Source organism: Phyllostomus hastatus, unplaced genomic scaffold (genome assembly GCF_019186645.2).
Source record: "Phyllostomus hastatus isolate PE091 unplaced genomic scaffold, TTU_PhHast_1.1 phas_scaffold_501, whole genome shotgun sequence".
Classification (NCBI taxonomy): domain Eukaryota; kingdom Metazoa; phylum Chordata; class Mammalia; order Chiroptera; family Phyllostomidae; genus Phyllostomus; species Phyllostomus hastatus.
In genome coordinates, this window is record NW_025334033.1 from 458,989 (window position 1) to 478,798 (window position 19,810).

Here is a 19,810-nt window from a genome sequence, read left to right on the forward strand (position 1 = left end):
GGCATATTAAATACTTTTAAAATAAACTGCAATGTGGCAATTGAGCTGAGCATTAAGCATGTTAAGGATATTTTTCCTCTGATTACTTATTCAAAGTTGACAATTTGGAAAATAAATAACACAAGGAAAAAAAAATCACACGCAGTTTCCCCACGGGGAGAGAACCATTATTAACATTTTAATATACTTTTTCTTACATGCTATTCATTTTTGCTATTTAATTTAGCCTAAAGCAATACTCACAGGCACGAGGCAAAACAAAAACAAAAACAAAACTCAGTAACAGTATAGAAAGGCATACAACTGAAAAAAGTTGTTAGCCAAGTTCACTGCCACCAATCCAATGCCAACAGGATGCCCACATTTGGGATGTGGTGAAGGGGAATTTTATTCAAGTGAAGCTGCTCAAGAGTTACAGCTTCTGCATTACAGCCAAAGAAGGGGAAATACAGTTTAAAGTGTGCTCCACAAAACCTTGGTGAGGCTGGCTTATATAGAATGAAGGTCCTGCCTGTGGTCCCTGAATGATACATTTCTATGCAAATGAGGCCTCCAAATTCAAACAGTTTGATTGGTCCAAATAGCACTATTTGCAATTGATCAGTACTGCTCATTCTGATTGGCCATTACTGGGCTGCTCAAATTAGTCTTTATTGATGTGAATAAGGGTATAGCTGTGAGGTTCCAATTGAATTGAGAAGATTTTAGTCTCATTGGTTCAAATACAATACCAGGAGCTTCTTTGTAAGAGTCAGATCAGATGGTTAGGAATACAGTGCAAGAGGCTTGGCTGCCCAGTTTGTGGTTTTTCTCTGAAATGCAATGTGGAGTGCATGAGAGGCCCTCTGCAAACAACAGCTGCTAGACCCTCATTATAAATTTGGGCCCAGTTAACCATAAGGAGTCCTTTTTTCTTTTTAGTTTTGTATTGATTTTTAAAAATTTATTGATTTTAGAGAGAATGGGAAAGAGGGGGAGAGAGAAAGAAACATTAATTTGTTCCTATTTGCATTCATTGATTGACTCTGGTTATGTGCCCTGACCAATGATCAAACCCCACAACCTTGGCATATGGGGATGATGCTCTAACCAACTGAGCTATCCGGGGAAGGCCACAGAATCCTTTTGACAGACAAATTCCTTCTTAGGGCTCAATAAAGTAAACATTTCACTCCCCAAATGTATGTTGAAATAAATTTGTAGGCTCAAAATGGAGCTGCTCCTGCCAGGGTGTCCCCTCAGCAAACCTGAGTTTCCTCTGCTTGATCAGAAATCCAGTCCTCTAATCACCAAGGGCCACACAACTCTTGGCACTTTGTTTTTCCTTGATTTTTCTAAGATCAGATAATCAACTCCAGATATTATACCTTGTTTCTGCTTTGCCCGTTTTTAAAAATTTATATTTTTATTTTAATTGTTGTTCAAGTACAGTTTTCTGCCTTTTACCCCATCCCAGCTCACCCCCCAGCCCTCCCCACCTCCCTCCCATTTCCACCCCACCTTGTAATTGCCCATGTGTCCTTTAGACTTGTTCCTGCAAACCCTTCCCCTTTTCCCCTGAAATTCCTCCCCCACCCTCTGGTCACTGTTGGCCTGTTCTCAATTTCAGTGTCTTTGGTTATATTTTGCTTGTTGTTGTTTTTTAATTATATTCCTGTTAAAGGTGCGAGCATATGGTATTAGTCTTTCACTGCCTGGCTTTTTCCTTTAGCATAATGCTTTCCAGTTCCATCCATGCTGTTGCAAAGGGTAGGAGCTCCTTTCTTTCTGCTGCATAGAATTCCATTGTGTAAATGTACCATAGTTTTTAGTTTCCTTGTGAATCTCTCTAGAATTTGTAACTAATTAAAAATGAATGCATCAAACTGTACGCACATATACATATATCTCTTAAAATGTATACAGGTATATTTGCATTATCAAATGTTCTGCACCTTGCTTTCCCTAACAACACAGAAATCTCCCTCATTCCTAGTAGAGCTGGTCCTCCTATTCCATTGCCTGGACAACTGCTATAATATAACCAGAGGGACTAGCAGGGGCCAGACGACCTGAGTGAGTTGGTGGGAGACAAGCCATTTCAGGATGAAGGAAATCAAGTCCACAGATTGAGGTGGGGGGAGGGGGAGACAGAGTAGGCCAATTTGATTGCCATGTATAGGATGAGGGGGCCAGAGGATGGGTATTTCAGGCTAGCATTTTAGACTTGCTTTACTTTTTGTACTGGAGAGGAATAGGGAAATTAGTAGGTTTGGGTGAGATATGGGTTGTCTTAAGATGGGCTTGACAGGCCAAGTGAAGTTTTCCAGGAGGGAGTCTAGAACTGAGAAGAGATGAGGTTAGAAAAACTGCAAGGCTGATTAGTTTTCTACACATGGCTGTGTCTTCACCGTTCCCTCCTCGCTCTAAGAAAACTTTTTATCTACACCTAACGATGGAAGATTCGCTGGGTGATTCTCCTTACTCCTAGGGCCTAAGCTAAGGCAGATCTTCACGGGTGCGCTAGCTACAAAAACCCCACCCTCCTTCCCTGCCCCCGCGCAGCGGGAATTCTAAGATTTGGGAGGTCCTTCTATACAGCGCTCCAAGGAGCGAAGATAGGATACTGCAGCCGCCAATCACACCTCTCAGATACCCGGATGTGAAGAGGTACGCGATACAAAGGCGAGTTTTTACCCAGCGCTTCCTCAAGTGCAGTGGCCAATAAGCATGTCTTAAGACATGAATGACAGGAAAAATAACCAGTTATAAGCTGGTTTTTCTCACGCATGTGGAAATTCTTTTGCTTAGCCTAACCCACTACTGGTTGTGATTGGATAGAATTGTGAAGGGCGGTATAATTGTCTAATTAGAAGCGGGAGCGAGAAATAGTACAGCCAATAGGAAAATTCCCAGTAGTGGGGCGGGGATTAGGCCTTCTCCTCGGCGGCAGAGGAGACTCGGGGGCCATTTTGTGAAGAGACGAAAGCCGAGCAGTTGTGGCCGCATTTCTGACCTCCATCAGCAAACGTCTACTCCGCGTAGTACCCGGGAGTAGGAGATTCAGAATCGAATCTCTTCTCCCTTCTCCCTCCGGGTAAGTGGAGAAGACGGAAGCAGGGGAGACGGCCTGGATTTCTTAAGGGGGGGGGGCGCTAGGGGGTGTTCAGGGAAGGCGAGGGAACCTTCCCCTCGGTTATCAGGCCTCCATTTATTCTATTTTGCAGTAGGGGATTAGGTTTTATGCGGAAGACAGTTTTGTAGGCCTCCGCCCTTATGTAGAGTTAACGTAGCGTGCTCTAGGCCACCGCCAGCAGGGGAAATCCCTTTTTTTCGTTTTCTGTGTTAACGGCTGCTTCCCTTTCGTGTTCTACGGCCATGAGGACTCGAGAGAGATCACGAAAGGGAAGATCGAGACTGGTTAATGCAGTTGAAATTCATATAGGGCTGATGCCAATTTAAAAATTGGGCGGGGTTTGGGGAAAGAAAATTACCAAGTAGACGTTGCACCGCAAGCCTCTAAATTCTAGAGCGTACCGCAGGGCATAAGAATAATATTATAACAATAGATTTAGGTATTTTACTGATGAATCTTTATTTTACTTCTCCCTCTGAGAAAATGATGGGCTCGAAGTTGTTTTTAATTGTTTTTTCAAAAGATTGTAATCTCATTTCTATATTAACAGTAATAATTAAAGCTGACTTTTTATCTGCAGGTTACAAATCACTTGAAACGTAAGTTAGTGGAACTTTGCTTGAGGTAGGTATTACTATCTTTCTAAGACAGAAACTAAGGCATAAGGTTGTTGGTTGCCAAGGTCGTATTAAATCAGGAGCAGAACTAGTAAGGACTGTGACCACTAGGTTAGTAGTTTTACCCAGCTATTGGAATACTAGGCATTGAAAGTACTGTATTTGAATCCTTACACGAAGTTAATTACAGCTACCACTGGCAGTGACTGGAACTTCCCAAACTTCATTTGGGAAAAATACTTAAGAGAATTGTATTTATTAGTATAAGGTCCTAAGATGATAAGCTTAAAGTTTAATTTTCAGGATATTTTGGCATTAATTTTCCAAACTACCTAAACGGGCAAGATTCATAACTGTACTTTCAATTAAGCAAGTATCATAGTGCCTACTTTTTGCTAAGTTTATCAAAATCACAGAGGTTACTAAATAGTATCACATTCCCTTGTACAAGAAATCACTTTTTAAAAAATCATTGGGTAAGATTGAGTTGATTCTAATTTTCATGTCTTAGTTTCACAAATAATGTTATTAACAAGTGTAAACCAATACTGCAAAGTAAATTCACCCCTTAAACTTAACTTGATAAGAACTAAAAGTACTCTTTTTCTAGATACCCATGCATTTGTTGATTCTTTACCTTGTAGATAATGTAATAGGGATCAAAAGCATTTCCTTAAACCTCAACATGTATATTATTACATGAGCTTAAAACTAAAGTTTATTACTGAAGAATTGTTAGAAATGAGATAAGGGTGGTAATTGCTTAATTTAGGTAATTGTTTACCTAATAAAAGTAATGTTACAAATAAAGAGTATTGTCGGGAATTAATATTTAAGAGCAGTTCCTGGTGAGTTGAAATTAATTGAGGGGTACTTTACTTGCCTTGCTTGAGGTGTTATATCAACATGTACCAAGGTAACAATTCCTTTGAGTTAATGTCCACCTGGAATGATTTGGCCACAGACTTAATATCTGAAACAATTCTAGGTGTTTTCAAGTAGGTGTGCATTAGCAACATTTACATGTTGGACCTAGAGGAAGGGTTTAAGAAGGATGACTAAATTACAGGTCTTCTGACCTTTCTGATGCCACGGGAATGCTTGGTGGTGTTTCCTATTCCTTCTGTAGAGAATTCAAACATAGCTTATATTTGTAATTAGGTCTCCAGAGGGTTTCAGATAGCATGCAACCTTGTTGTGGATGGAATTACTGTTAGGAACAGACAAGTAATAAATTCCAAAATAATTACGATTATTCTAATCATAAAGATTATTTTAGCTGGTGAAATTGTGAGATGTTAACTGGGGAGTATAACAGTTGAAGGAATCTTGAGCTAGGAGTTAAGAGAACTGAATTTTATTCTTCCCCTGCTGATTATCTGTCAGGCAAATGAGTTAAACTTTTTTGGATTTCAGAGATGTATCTGACACAAATGAGTTACAGGTGTAAGAGATTAAAATAGAAATTTAAGCAATTTCTTTTTTAATTTCTGGTTTCTATAGCTCATTTGTTGCCAGAAGGCTGGAAATGATATGAAATAATTTTGCTATCAAGGCAGTTTTTGTATGTCATTAATATTAACTGCCGTTAATAAAAGTATTTCAGTCTTTAATTTTATTAGTAGTTGTCTTTGGGACAACTTTATAAGTATTTGTTCATATGTAATATGTATATGCATTCATTCTCATTGGGATCAGGGAAGATTATGGTTTTGTACATAATTAAATTTGCTAGAGAATTGGATTGGTGAGAACCAGAACTACTAGATGCATAACTGCATGTGTTCTTTTAGATACTGGAAATTTGGGGGTTATATAAAGGGGAAAAGGATTACTGTACTATTGGTGTATTTACCATGATAGGTTATAATTTTCTTGGATTTATGTGAATAATAACAGGAACACATACAAAGCCTTGGTGCCCAAACCTGCTGTCAGTACACTGGAAGGATAAGGCACTTTGTTTATAAAGAATTAGTCTTTAGGTTAATAGAAGTTCCTTGTTAAAGTTTAGTTAAAGTCTTCGCAGGTCTTAAATATGTGCTGATAACAGAATCAGCAAGAGGACTACTTAAAATATTCTGGGCTCTTTAGCCCCAGAGTTTCTAATTAAGTCAGTCTGGAGTGGGCCCTGAGAATTTGCATTTCTAATAAGTGCCATGTGATACTAGTTGGCAGACCTTTTGAGAATACCCCTTTAGAAGGGATTCAGACCTCCCAGAGGATTGTCAAAGTACAGTATAACTATAACTTAGGTATATGGTTATTTACAAAGCATTGGAATTATGAGCTAAAGTAGTTTGTTTTTTCCAATCTCACCCAAGGATACGCTTTTAATTTATTATTAGACAGGAAGGGGGAGAGAGAAATATCAATTGGTTGCCTCCCATATGCACCCCAGGGATCTAACCCAAAAGCTAGGTGTGTGCCCTGACCGCGGACCATACCTGCAGCCTGTAGGTATAAGGCATGACACTCCAAACAACTGAGCCTTCCAGCCAGGGCAAGTAGTTGGGTGTTGGTTTTTTTGTTTGTTTTGTTTTGTTTTTGTAATGAGTGGTAGCTCATTAATTTATCGTAACATCTTGGGAGACATGTTCTTGACTTTGAAAGATGTCAAAATTTTTTAATATTAACTGCTTTTTAAGTTTATGTCTTGTGACGCATGTGCAAAGAATTTGTAGATGAGCCACAGAGTGAGTTTACATATTACGAAAATATTAAGTTCTTGGTTCAGGCTATGACTCCAAGAAAGGCCATTGACTAGACATTCCAAACACTGATTTGAAGGAGTTAACATTCAAAAGGGTGTCCATTTTTCTACAACTTTTTCTGTAGTTTGTACATTTCCAACTTAACACATCAATCCAAGGGTAAAAGTAACTTACATGTTAGGCCTGAACTGGTCTACTTTAAAAAAATTTACAGTTAAAATTTTAGACTTACAGTACCTATTCCCATTGCTGTAGTTAAATTTTTTAAAAAATTTTATTTTTAGAGAAGGGAAGGAGAAAGGGAGAGAAACATTGATGATCTTTTGCCTCTTGTACACAGCCTGTACAGGGACCATTCCCTGACTAAGGACCAAACCCACAGCCTAGGCACATGCCCTGACTGGGAATCAAACCAGTGATATTTCACTTTGTGGGACAACACCCAACCAACTGAGCCATACTAGTCAGGTCTCAGCTTAAAATTTTTTAGTTTACTGACATTTGGAGATGAGGATAAAACCTCATGGCTGAATATTGAAATGTAAGTGCGAGTAGTTCTTTCTTATTTACTCAAAGACCTACAATCTCAATGTATGTAAATCTTGTTTTCACTGATGACACAGCCAGTCTGTCATGAATGTTGTCTTATAATTCATTCTTGGAATTAGCTACATATACTAGTCTATAATAGTGGTACCACAGAAACAAGAAATTTCTTAAGGAGCATAATTTATTTTTCAAATGTTTTATGACATTAAATATTTAGTAGCCATAAAGATTTTTTCCCCCTTCATCTCTGGTTTTTCATTCAGTGACTGGGATATTGTGCTCCTTGTTTAAAGCATCTTGTTACTGTAGAGCCTATCAGGTGTTGTGATTTGTTCACTGATTGGATTTGAGACTAAGTGGTATCTTATGCATCTTCATGGTAGGGCATTTTCCTTCAATCTATATTGTAGGGAAAACTACATGGACTTAAAAAAACCTGTGAATTTGCTTACCTTCACTAATCTTTTTTTTTTTTTTAAGATTTTATTTATTTACTTTTAGAGAGGGAAGGGAGGGAGAAAGAGAGAGAGAAACATCCATGTGCAGTTGCTAGGGGCCATGGCCTGCAGCCCAGGCATGTGCCCTGACTGGGAATCGAACCTGCGACACTTTGGTTCGCAGCCCGCGCTCAATCCACTGAGCTACGCCAGCCAGGGCACCTTCACTAATCTTGATAAGCTCACTTCTTTATTTCTGTTGGCCTGGTTTTTCCATATTTCCCTTGCCCAAACTCGGGATCAAGATGAATGTTTGAACTAAGACCTTATATGAGACCCTTAAGGGAATACATGTGCATATTTTAATTTTAGTTACCTGCTTACTGATTTTGGAGAATTGTGGAGACAGTCCCTGGTAGAAGTGATTCTATAGAGGCTCTCCCCATCCCAGTGAATGTCATGCTTTACCAAAATGTGTTAGATGCAGTCAGTGGACAGATGTTTCTGTCTTGGGGTTTAGGGCACAACATTTCTGAGGAACTCTGACTCAATCTGTCCCTTCTCCTTTCACAGGGCAGCAAGGCGAACCCCATCCCTACTCACTGGAGCTCAGCTTTGATTTTTAACCTCCCTATCCCACCCTTCCAGAACACACACATTCCCATTCCAAACTGATTTTATTAAAAAAGACAAAAATCCATTTTAAACATAATGATGCAACTTGGTGTGCACTACGGCAAATTTACAGGTGTTTTTTTTTAATTGTTTCCAAAAACGGGACTTGGATTTAAGATGTAATTTTTAAAATTTCTATTTCTATTTTTCTGCAGCAGTTGGGTTAGAGGAGGAGTCTTTTAGCCTCTCATAAACTGACCTCTCTACTTCCTCGTGTATTTTTAAGATTGATTGATGATGTGGAAAGGGCTTTGCTTGTCTGCTACTGAGAACTTTACCCTTGCGGTTTTTGTGGAAACTGCTTTTGGAAAGAGAAAAGAAATGAACTTTACTGACTTGACATTTTTGCACCTCCCGTTTTTCTAATCTGGGCTATTTTTATTTTTGTTTTTTTACAGTGAGATTTTTTTGATCTTCAGCTACAGTAAGTTATTCCAATTTTTTTTTAACATTTTTCCTGACTTTCCGCTGATTTCCTTTTTATTGTTGTTACTAGTTACTATTATTTATTATTATTATACTTATGATGGTGATGATGGTGATGATAATGACTGATGATTTTTAACCCGATTAAAATCCAGTTTTTCTGAATGTTCATAAGAATTTCTCCAGCCTCCTAAATGACTTTGGAGTTTTGCATCTTGGGAGAGAAAGTGACGGCATTAGCATTTTTAAGTGGATTGATCACATAAACCTTTTCTCTCCCAACCCCACCCTTGCCCTCATCCCCTTCCTCACGCTCGAAAGAATTTTACTGGCTGTTTAAGTCTGTGATCTTATTTTTCCTGATCTTTAACTTAACTGTTTTAGAGCATCTCTGGACGTCTGTATTTTTAATTTTTTTATTTTTGTTTTTTTATTTTTAATCTTTCATTTGTTAAATTTTTAAACTGTGCTTCAATAAAATGTGTGTGGTACTACTTAACACCTATGAAGGTGATGGCATTTTCCCAGAAAGCCATCTTCCTCCTGTTTCCCTTGAAATCCCATCCTGATTTTCCTGTACACTACTACCCCTTCACAAACCACAAGCTGCAGCAACATGGATGCCCAGCCTGGAGCAGCAGCAGCCAGGATGACCTGGAGCCAGGGGGGCCTTCGGAACAGATGCACACCCTTCCTGGGTGATGGTAAGAGGTGTGAGGTCCACTGGTTTCATTGTGAAGACTGGGAAATAACACCAGTGTAAGTTTAGTTGAGGTGTAGGTGATAGCTTCTGGGAATTTTAGGGTTAATCCCTCCGTGTGTTTGCGAGTATCTCAGACATGTTTCCAAGGGAGGCCACTACAGTTTTTTTTGTAAACTAATGGAATTAGGAGTATCTAGGTAACTTGGGCTGACTGAGAATTTTTGATAATTGAAAAAAGCAGCTGCACGTTTACATATACTTAATGAAATGGCTTGTTTTAATGATTAGCAACAAAGTGGTTCTGTACTGAACCACTGTCTTTCTGTTGCAAATTAATAAAAATTTTCTGTCATTTAGAGTATTTCTTGGGTTTGTGACAACAATTTTGGATTGTATTCTATTGAGACTACTTACTAAAATTTAACATGAATCAAACCACAAGCTTGCTGTAATATTAAAATGCTGTCTCACTGGAAGGTTTTTTAAAAAGAAAAGGATAGGAGGGCTTTTTAACCTCACAAAGCAGGGAAATCCCTTTAATCTTTGTATACAAATCTAGGAAGATCTAGGGTTGACCTCTTTCAGTAATGACTTGTGGCCTAGCTAGATAATGGGCAATAAAGTGTGTTCCTGAGGGTCATAGGAAGGAGTGAATTTGGGCTATTCACAGGAGTATTGTAGAGATTAGTAAGAATGTGGATAGCCAGAGTTAAGAATTTTTGTAACCTATAGTATTTTACTGACAACAGTGGAATATTTCGATAACTCTCTCTAATAGATTTTGAGCTGGGGCAGAATGATTTTTAAAGGCACATCAGTGCTGTGGTACTAGAATCACGTACTTCCCTTGTACTGAAATGGTAAAATCTAGTTAAAGTGAACACTGAAGGCAGCCTTAAAGGAAGACAGAATGGAGGAAAAAAGTTAGGTAAAATTTCCTGAGGTTATCTGGAAAAGGAATGGAAATTTATCTTTTATTAGGACCAAGTTTTATTAATGCTCTCTATTCTCTGAAATCTGTTCAGCCGTTCTCTGTTACTGTGTGGCTGCTGTTCACTATAGGTTTAGTTTAATTTAGTCCTTTTTAATTCTACCAATGCATTACTTTATGGGTCATATTATTCTGGTTTTGGAGAAACAAAAGGTGTAATAGTCTTAGAGACTCGGTCCTAGGGAGGGAGACAAATGAGTGAGATTTGTCATATGATTGGAGGTAAATACAGAACCTATAGAAACATGCAAAAATGGGTGCCTAATTATTAAGAGGCCAGGAAACACTAAGAGAAAGGGAGCTAAAATGAGTTTTAGAGAAGGCCAGATTATAAATGTTTTAATGTCATGCCAAGGAGTTTCTATTTTATCCAGGAACCAGTGGTCAGCTATTGAAAGATTCTAAACTGGGGAATGACATTAGATATTTTGGTGTGGAAATGGCTTAGAGGAGAATGAGATTTGAAGTAGGTGATAAATGAGGAAGATACTAAACTACAAGGAAGAACAATGATCCCAAAAGCAGTGGTATTTGGATTAGAGAGGATGAGTAACTTCAGGAGGATCCTGTGGTGGGTGTGATGTGAAGAGTGGGGGATTTGGCTTGATGGCCAGCGTTCCAGCTTCTGGGATGAGAATAGTTGCTAGGTAAACAAAAGGGTTAGGGTTAAGAGTAGGAGAAAGCTGTTTAAACAATGATCTTTGAGATGCTCATGGACACTCAAGTAGAGATGATACGTTCATTAAACATGTGAGTGCTTATTCTGAAAATCATTAGGCATGTAGAGATGACCAAAACATACTGTCCCCTGCCCTCTTTGGTATTACAGACTATTGAGGAGAGAAATAGTGAAATAACACTTTCATAATGTAGTGTATTTTGCCATGTATAACCACTTACCTGTGCATAACACACACCCACATTTTCGTACACATTATACATGGGATTATTGTACCCATTTATAGTGTGCTTCCTTATTTTTTCCTCAAAAAATTGGGCAAAAAGTGCGCGTTGTACATGGCAAAATACGGGTAGTTCCACGAAGTGAAAGGACAGGGTGAAATGATGGTAGGGGGATCAGATTTACAATGTGGAGGTGTGAGTTTTCCACCAGTGAAGAGACCCTAATGGAACTGATGGAGAAATGGAAATCTGTAAATGGATTACCATATCTGAATGCATATAATGAGAGAAACAAGCCTCACAGCAAGAAACACTGCTGGAGAATAGTTGCTAAAAATGCATAGGATAATACCAGGCATAGTGTACAGGTCCTAATCAGGTCCTGTTTAAGACCTAGGTTATCTGTTGAAGGACTTGGGATAATGGAGAGATCTGATATCTTTGGAATTTCCTTCTGGCTGTTATCTGGAGAATGTTAGTAATAAGGACAAAGTACAAGTATTACAGTAAGTTACAAGACCTACTGGAGTAGTTGATCACTTGAAAGTAGTGATCCTAGGCCTGAGGTTACTTGCCCTTATTTTTCAAATGAGTTTTCTTTGTATTAATTAGGGAACATAATTTATTTGAAGAGGGTAGGTTGGTCAGGCTGTTTCTTATTATTGGTTGTTTCTCTGTTGGGTGTCAAACTCATTTTCACCGAGGGCCACATCAGCCTCATGGTTGCCTTCAAAGGGCCGAATGTAGAGCCTCTTGCCCCTAGTTAAGGAGTAGTTACACTTATACAGTCCTATTATTTTGGCCCTTTGAAGGCATCTGTGAGGCTGTTGTGGCCCCCCTGTGAAAATGAGTTTGACACCCCTGCTCTTAACAACTTGGATCAGGCATGATATAATTGTTTCCCAATAGAAAGGAAAAAGGGGGTAGAACTTGAAATCCTTTCTTTTGGATGTAATAATCTGGACATTTTACAATGTGTTCACTTAATCTGCATAACCTTATGTAAATAATATTCACATTCTGGAGATGTGAATGTTGAAGTGCAGAATTTAAATGATTACATAATAAATGGTAAAGCATGGGTTCAGTCCAGACAGTTAAGCCTGGAGATTTCAACTTTTAATCATACTTGATTGACTAGTTTACATATGAAGTATTCAGTACCCCCCCCCCCAAAAGAAACTGCTTTGGACTTTTAAAAAATCTTTAAAGGGTTTTAAACTAAATATTGTTGTATATTTTAATTCACAACACTTTCAATGGCATGAAGAAGTGACAGGTGATAAATTATTGAGGTTAGGTAGATGTAGCTTTGTGGTATAATTTTACAGAATTTTTGGATTTGACAGCATTCTTTTAGAGAAGTAAATGTATCTAAAAATTTCTTTAGTTAATTGTATTTATGGGTTTTTGCAACAACCCCAGAGGGATGTTGCTAAATCCACTGGTCATTTTTTAATCCTCATCACACTTGACCTGTTTGTGTGACCTTACTAGTCAAGTCACTTTTCTCCCTGAAATATTTTTTACCTTCAGGTTTTTCTTCTCCCACTTGGAGTTCCTTCTGTGGTTCAGTACTTCCACTTCCCTTTTCTATTCACACTCCTTGGGTCATTTCATTCAGTCACATGATTTTACGTGCCATCCGTAAGCTGACGATCCATCTATTTTATCACCAGCTTGGGTTTCTATTTTGAATAACGCATAGACTTACCCAGTTACTTATCCACTCAGACTCTTGAATGTTAAGTATATTAACTTAAAAGTCCAAAACTGGGACTCATGCTCTTCCTTCAGACCAATTGCCTCTGCGTTGTTACCCACTTCAGTTCATGAAACTGCAGTTTTCATGACATTTAGGCTAGACTTTGGTTCGCCTCGACTTTTTTTTGTCCAATACCTCATCTTTGGCCTTGTAGAAAATCTTGTCAGCTTTTCCTTTAAAATATAATGAATTCCCCACCTAGACTTCCATTGCTTGTTCCATTTTCAAGCCACCATTGTCTTTTGTGCATTGTTGCAATAGATTTGTTTCTTTTGCCCCTCCCCACCAGTGTAGATCAATCCTGTTAGAATGGAATGCTTGAAGTTATATAAATGTCTAATCACTGTTTACTTGAAACTAATACAATATTGAATGTCAGCTGTGCTTGGGGGGAAAAAATAGGGGAAAAGGTATTGCTTGCCAGATGTATTACCTGAAAGAGTTTCTGCTTGAAACTCATGTAATAGCTGCTTATTTCAGCCTTACAGTCAAAATTTTTATTGTGATTATCAAGACGCCCTATGTGATCCCTTGTGCCCCTCCTCTCTTACTAATAGTACTTTCTGCTCCAGTCACATGGCCTTTTACTGTGTCTTGAACACGCTAGATGTTCTTATCTCAAAGCCTTTCCTTGGGATTTTCTTCCCCCAGACATTCATAAAGGTTCTCCAATTTTAAGTACTTAAAAGCTATGGGTGATATTTTCCCTCGTAGCGCTTCAAGCTTGCCCCTCCCCCCAAACACACTAGCACTTTTATTTATTTATTTTTTTTAAGATTTTGTTTGTTTATTTTTAGAGAGACGGGTAGGGAGGGAGAAAGAGAGGGAGACAAACATTGGCCTGCAACCCAGGCATGTACCCCGACTTGGGAATCTAACCCAACGACCATTTGATCTCCAGGCCTGCTTTCAATCCACTGAGCCAAACCAGCCAGGGCTATACTAGCTCTTTTACTAGATCACCTCTTACAGAACTTTATTTTCTACTGTGTAAAATGGGAAACAACATTGATTACCTCTGGGCAAGGGAAAGGACTTAGGAAGGTGGAAGGAAACTTGCTCTGTGTGCTTAAAGACTGATATTATAATGAGCAACACAGTGTTATTTTGCTTCTAATTTAAAAATTTGTAGAAATATTTCAATTCTTTTAGTATTCTGGGTATAAATAGTATAACTGCAGGCTCTGTCATAGGGTTTAATAGCAATTTTGGTAATTTAAAAATAGCCTTAAACGAGGTTTGGCTGTGATGAAATGAGTTAACATTTGAGGGCATAGGCTGCTGCTGTGTTATGTGTGATGGGGCTGTAATCAAAATTTGGGTGAACTTTTATCATTTTTAAAAACTTACATTTGCCAGTGAGAATGTATAGCTGTTTCTAAGAGATAGCCATAACAAATTAGAAGGACATCTGACTTCTTCCTGCCTACCTAATATGATTTCCAATTTCACCAGTCTGAAATATTCTTCCTTTTTCCCATTTAGGTTAACTTACGACTTTTGATTTGATTTTAGAAATGAAATATTGTAGCTCTGGGAGTTAATGGAATCAGTCTTTGGCTTTTCTGACTAGTTCAGAAAAAAATTTAGGAATAGGTTAGTGGAGTACATGTTAAATGGAATTTTTCTAGTCCCCTTAGTAAAATTCTGTATTCTGCAAATGATGTAATATTCATAGTGCACTATCATTCCTTGTATTAATCCTTTAAGCATAGTCATCTTCATGTATTTTTTTTATTTTGGTATTAACTTTAAAAACTTCATGGCTAAAATCAGGGTAGGAAAGTGTGCCTTCCAAAGAAAAATGTTCCCATTTTCCTTGAAAGTGTGTTGGCTTCTTAAATTGGAATTATGTATTTATTTGTGCTCTAAGTTGTAGTTTTATAAGAGGAAGACTAATCAACTGACTTAATATGATGTGAGGTTTTAAAAGAAAGTACTCCACCTTTATTTTACCTTTAAATTAAGCAAGCATGCATGCTCATATAACATTTAGAAAATGCAAACCAGCCACATAAAAGGGACATACTTCAAGCAGCCAAAAATAAAAGTTTGGGGTTTTTGCATTTATAGACTTTTTTAAAAAGCCATGTCATACAAAGTAGCATTTTTTTACTTAACATAAACATAATATTAACCTAAGATCTCTTAAAATTTTAATAGCTACATGTGCATACATAGTACCATGTTGCCTACTTGTAGTACGGTATTTTACTTAACTAAAAGTCTATTGTTGAGTCCTTATGGTTTCCCACAATATTTCCCTTTTATAAACAGTTTCATAAACAGTTGTACAGTCTTAAACTGAAATTTTCTAAATGCTATTATTTTGTAATCCCCAGAAATAATTGTTCAAGGGCATGCATGTTCTAAAAACTTTTCAGTCTAGGTTGCTTTCTGAAAAGGTAATAAGTTTATCCATTTACTGGCAATGTGACTACTAATACGTACTTTTTCAAGTTGAGGGGAATACACTTTATTTTTTATTTTTTATCCTCACCTTAGGACATGCTTATTGAGTTTAGAGAGAGGGTAAAGGAGAGGGAGAGAGGAGGGAGAAACACTGGTGTAAGAAACATTGGTTGTCTCTCGTACATGCCCTGATGGGGAATAAAACCTGTGACCCTTTGGTTTATGGTGTGGCGCTCTGATGACCAACTGAGCCGTACAGCCAGGGCATTGACTACTAATTAATTTCTACTTTTGTGAATTATCTGGATCTTTTGCTTATATTTACAGGGTTAGACACTGAATTTCGGTGTTAGTAGTGTTTGATAAATACAAATTGAAGTATAAGAATGTTTTATCGGTAACAGATATGCGAAGTGAAAAATTGTTACCAGGTTGAGTATATTTCTGTGTGTAGTTTGAGATTCACATTTAATTTTTATTCTCAGATATGTGTGCATATGTTTGCTGCTATCTTAATTTTATTGTGAAAAATTTCCAAACATAAACAAAAGACAATTTTTCATTCTTTAACAAGCCCTCAGTAATCTCGTTTCATCTATACTTGCATCTACCCCTCATATTTTGAGGTAAATCCTTCATATATTTCATCAGTATTTCAGTATGTATTTTTAAAAGGTAAGGACTTTAAAAACATAACCACAATCATCATTTCACACCAGAAAACCCCCCAACTTTTAATAAATATATTGTAAGCCTAAAGTATTATTTTGAGGACTGAGTATGGCATTCCCAATTGTGTTTTATTTCAACAGGAGTGGTAATATGGATAATGATGGTTTTTTGCTTACATGTTTTTTACTTAGTCCTTTCTGGAATTTGGGGAGTTTTGTTTACTAGAGATAAGTTTTTAAATAATTGAGAAAGAATCCCTGACCAGGTAGCTCAGTTAGAGTATTGTTTGATATGCCACGGTTGAGGGTTTAATCTCCAGGCAGGGCACACATCCAAGAAGCAATCAATGAATGAATAAATAAGTAGAACAGAAAATTGTTTCTTCTAAATGCAATTTTTAAAAAGTGAGAGAATTGTGGCACTGTTGTCTTCATACTGGTAGATAAAAATCAAGTTCAGGATAACAAAAGATAGAATCCTGCTATATATGCATTTTACTGTTAACTATACAAGTTCAGAGTATAATTATATGTTTTGGCTGCTTAGGTCTGAGTGATGGAAAAAATACAGTAATTTAAGTTAGATTTACTTTTTATTTATTTATTTTTTTAGAGCGGTCAGGGAGCGCAGGGGAGAAGGGGAGAGAGAACATCGATCAGCTGCCTCTCACAGGCCTCCTGTTGGGCCTGCCACACACCTTGGCGCATGTGCCCTGACTAGGAATTGAACCAGTGACCTTTTGGTTTGTGATACAATGCCCATCTCACTGAGCCACACTAATCAGGGCTGGATTTACTTTTTAAAATTACTTACTTGTAAAACATTTCTTTTAAAGAATTTACTTTTTTTAGAGAGAGGGAAGGGGAACTAGAAAAGACATGGAGAAACATTGATTGGTTGCCTCTCATACTCCCTGACCAGATATGAAACCTGCAACCCAGGCATGTACCTTGACTAGGAATCAAACTGGAGATCTTTGGCTTTGTAGGACAGTGCCCAACCAACTAGAACAAACTTGTCAAAGCTCCTTATAAAATTTTTTGTTGTTCTGGTCCAAAATTTGTTTTCTTTAAAGATTTATTTATTTTAAGAGAGAGGGGAAGGGAGGAAGAGAGGGAAAAACATCAAGATGTGGTTGCCTCTCATGCACTCCCCACCTGGGACCCGGCTCACGATGTAGGTATGTGCCCCAACTGGGGACCAAACCAGTGACCCCTTGATTCGCAGGCCACTGAGCCACACCAGTGAGGGCACTGGTCCAAAATCTTTTATTCACAATTATGAAATTTAAAAATATATGGCAACAAAGTTTTTCATTAGTTTAATAGATGGGGAGACCAAACCTGACCTCAGTTGATGTGAGATTGTTTACATTTTAGTGGCTCTGCATATCTATTATGGAAATGTTAATGTAAATGCTTGATTTGATAGTTGGGTACCTCCCCAATCCCATTTGGGTGTCACACAGCAAGAAAGCATAATATTACATTAGTAATATATGAAAAAATTCTGATTTTTCTGAACACGTCTCCAAGGCACCATGGTAGACTGGAAAAGTATACATTGTTGGAGCTGAATACTCAGTTTAAAGGAGTTTACTGATATAATTGAAGCTTTCTACAAGATGTTAAGGAAGTGGGTGTGTTGTGAATAAGTATTGTTGAATTTTGCTACTCAGAGTATGGTTTGTGGTCCATCATCATCACCATCACCACCATCACCACCACCACCACCTGGAAGTTTCGTAGAAATACAGAATTTCATACTTCATCCTGGAATAATTATGGGCACATTTAAAGAGAAGCACTGGTCTATGCCACTTCGCTCCTTTTTATTGGTTACTTAGGAATTAGAAATTTTGGTGGACTTCCTGGCAAGAATGTTTTTGATGTTTGAGTGAGGGGATTTTGAGAATCGGACTGTAGCCACATTTTGTGTAAATTTGAAATAATACTGTACAATAAAAAGACAATTTTATAGCCCTGGCTGGTGTAGCTCAGTGGATTGAGCGTGGGCTGCGAACCAAATCATCGCAGGTTCAATTCCCAGGCAGGGCACATGCCTGGGTTGCAGGCCACGGCTCCCAGCAACCGCACATTGATTTCTCTCTCTCTCTCTCTTTCTCCCTACCTTCCCTCCCTAAAAAATAAATAACTAAAATCTTTAAAAAAAAAAAAAAAAAGACAATTTTACATGCAAAATTTGAACTAATGACTTCTCCAAATTACAGGTAGAATTAAGAATTGAGTAATTCCAAACAGGCAGACTGGATAAATGGTGATGACACTTAAGCTACTAATTGGGAATAAATGCCATGTTGAAATATGTGTATTTTGAATGTTCTGTGCTCTTGGGCAAATCATATGCAGTACCTGGTAAAATGTGATAATTTATAATTTCTTGGTGATAAATGATAGCTAGAAAGAGTCATATTTGAAAAATAATCTTGTAGTTCAAGTTGTGGCTGTGACTATAACAGTTATGACCATTTTTCCTTTTCCCCAACTATTTAAAGAAAATTATCTAAACATAGAAAACAGTATAATGAATTTCTATCTACCTTCCACCTAAATTGCCATGTTTGCCCCCCCCCCTTTTTTTTAATTTTATTTATTTTAGAAAGGGGACAGAAAGGAAAAAAGAGGGAGAGAAACATCAGTTGGTTGCCTCTTGTATGCATCCTGTCCAGGGACCAAACTTGCACCCCAGGTGTGTGCCCTGACCTGGAGTTGAACCAGTGACTTTGTGGACAGTGCCCAACCAATTGGGCCACACACTGGTCAGGGCTGCTTTTCCTTTTGATGTATTTTGCTGAACTATTGAGAGGAAAGTGCTAATTTAAGACAAAGACCTAATTTTTTTTATTATCGCCTAAGGACAATGCTTATTAATTTTTAGAGAGAGTGAAGGGAGGGGCAGAGAGGAGAGATGTATGCATTGGATTCTTTCTCCTACTCTCCCCAACTGGGTAATTGAACTTGCAACCTAGGCATGTGCCCCAACTGGTAATTGGACCCTGCAACCTTTCAGTTTTCAGAATTTAGCTCAAACCAACCAAGTCAAAAAAGCCAGGGCAAAGAACTAATTTTTTTTTTAATCCTTGTCTGAGGACATTTTTTTTAATATATTTTATTGATTATGCTATTAACAGTTGTCCCATTTCCCCCTTCACTCCCCTCCACCCTGTACATCCTCTCCCACCCACATCCCCCCCTTTAGTCATGTCCATGTGTCATACTTATAAGTTCTTTAGCTTCTACATTTCCCATACTATTCTTACCCTCCCCTTACCTATTTTCAACCTACAATCTATGCTACTTATTCTCTGTACCTTTTCCCCCTCTTTCCTCCTCCCACTCCCCTGTTGCTAACCCTCCATGTGATCTCCATTTCTGTGGTTCTATTCCTGTTCTAGTTGTTTGCTTAGTTTCTTTTGGTTTTGCTTTAGGTGTGGTTGTTAATAATTGTGAGTTTGCTGTCCTTTTACTGTACGTGTTTTTTTTAAACCTTCTTAGATAAGTCCCTTTAACATTTCATAAAATAAGGGCTTGGTGATGATGGACTCCTTTAACTTGACCTTATCTGAGAAGCACTTTATCTGCCCTTCCATTCTAAATGAAAGCTTTGCTGGATAGAGTCATCTGGGATATAGGTCCTTGTCTTTCATGACTTGGAATATTTCTTTCCAGCCCCTTCTTGCCTGTCAGGTCTCTTTGGAGAAATCAGCTGACAGTCTGATGGGAACTCCTTTGTAGGTTACTGTCCCCTTATCTCTTGCTGCTTCTAGGATTCTCTCCTTCATTTTTACCTTGGCTAATGTAGTTATGATGT

At 37.9% G+C, this 19,810-nt stretch overlaps 1 protein-coding gene across 10 annotated transcripts in view; it reads left to right on the plus strand.

The window, feature by feature from the left end:
* The first annotated feature begins 2,921 nt into the window (after positions 1 to 2,921).
* The window catches only part of HNRNPC (heterogeneous nuclear ribonucleoprotein C), a 61,144-nt gene continuing 44,255 nt past the window's right edge, over positions 2,922 to 19,810 (plus strand). For 6 of the 10 annotated variants that reach the window (XM_045823867.1, XM_045823872.1, XM_045823873.1 and 3 more), the window contains exons 1-3: positions 2,922 to 3,076; positions 3,696 to 3,739; positions 8,506 to 8,531. The gene's annotated coding sequence lies outside the window, so the exon portion shown is untranslated. The other 4 variants (XM_045823869.1, XM_045823868.1, XM_045823870.1 and 1 more) reach the window with 4 other exon arrangements.